This window comes from Arachis ipaensis, chromosome B10, assembly GCF_059453495.1.
Source record: "Arachis ipaensis isolate K30076 ecotype BB chromosome B10, ASM5945349v1, whole genome shotgun sequence".
In the NCBI taxonomy this organism is placed as follows: Eukaryota; Viridiplantae; Streptophyta; class Magnoliopsida; order Fabales; family Fabaceae; genus Arachis; species Arachis ipaensis.
In genome coordinates, this window is record NC_142435.1 from 81,353,539 (window position 1) to 81,354,404 (window position 866).

The window sequence follows — 866 nt, forward strand, 5'->3', positions numbered from 1 at the left end:
AGGAGCAAGGACAAGAATATTCTTGTTGAAGCAGATCCAGAACCTGAAAGGACTCTGAAGAGAAAACTAAGAAAAGCTAAATTACAACAATCCAGCAAGCACCTTTCAGAAATTTTCGAACAAGAAGAGGAGATGGCAGCCGAAAATAATAATAATGCAAGGAAGATGCTTGGTGACTTTACTGCACCTAATTCCAATTTACATGGAAGAAGCATCTCCATCCCTACCATTGGAGCAAACAACTTTGAGCTGAAACCTCAATTAGTTTCTCTGATGCAGCAGAACTGCAAGTTTCATGGACTTCCATCTGAAGATCCTTTTCAGTTCTTAACTAAATTTTTGCAGATCTGTGATACTATTAAGAGCAATGGAGTAGATCCTGAAGTCTATAGGCTCATGCTTTTCCCTTTTGCTGTAAGATACAGAGCTAGAGTGTGGTTGGACTCTCAACCCAAAGATAGCCTGAACTCTTGGGATAAGCTGGTCACGGCTTTCTTAGCCAAGTTCTTTCCTCCTCAAAAGCTGAGCAAGCTTAGAATGGATGTTCAAACCTTCAGACAGAAAGAAGGTGAATCCCTCTATGAAGCTTGGGAAAGATACAAGCAGCTGACAAAAAAGTGTCCTTCTGACATGCTTTCAGAATAGAAACAAGGTCCTCCATTAGAAATTTGGAGGCACAAGTGGGCCAGCTGAGTAAAAGGATCACTGAAATCCCTCCTAGTACTCTCCCAAGCAATACAGAAGAAAATCCAAAAGGAGAGTGCAAGGCCATTGACATAGTCAACACGGCCGAACCTGGAGAGGAAGGGGAGGACGTAAATTCCAGTGAGGAAGACCTCCTGGGACGTCTAGTGATCAATAAGGAG

The 866-nt window shown here is 42.5% G+C and overlaps 1 non-coding gene across 1 annotated transcript; it reads right to left on the reverse strand.

Moving 5' to 3' along the window:
• Positions 1 to 528: 528 nt before the first annotated feature.
• On the reverse strand, positions 529 to 636 carry LOC148580595 (small nucleolar RNA R71). The gene has a single exon (XR_015896554.1). It is a non-coding gene; the product is annotated as a small nucleolar RNA R71 (small nucleolar RNA).
• Between the last annotated feature and the right edge of the window lie 230 nt (positions 637 to 866).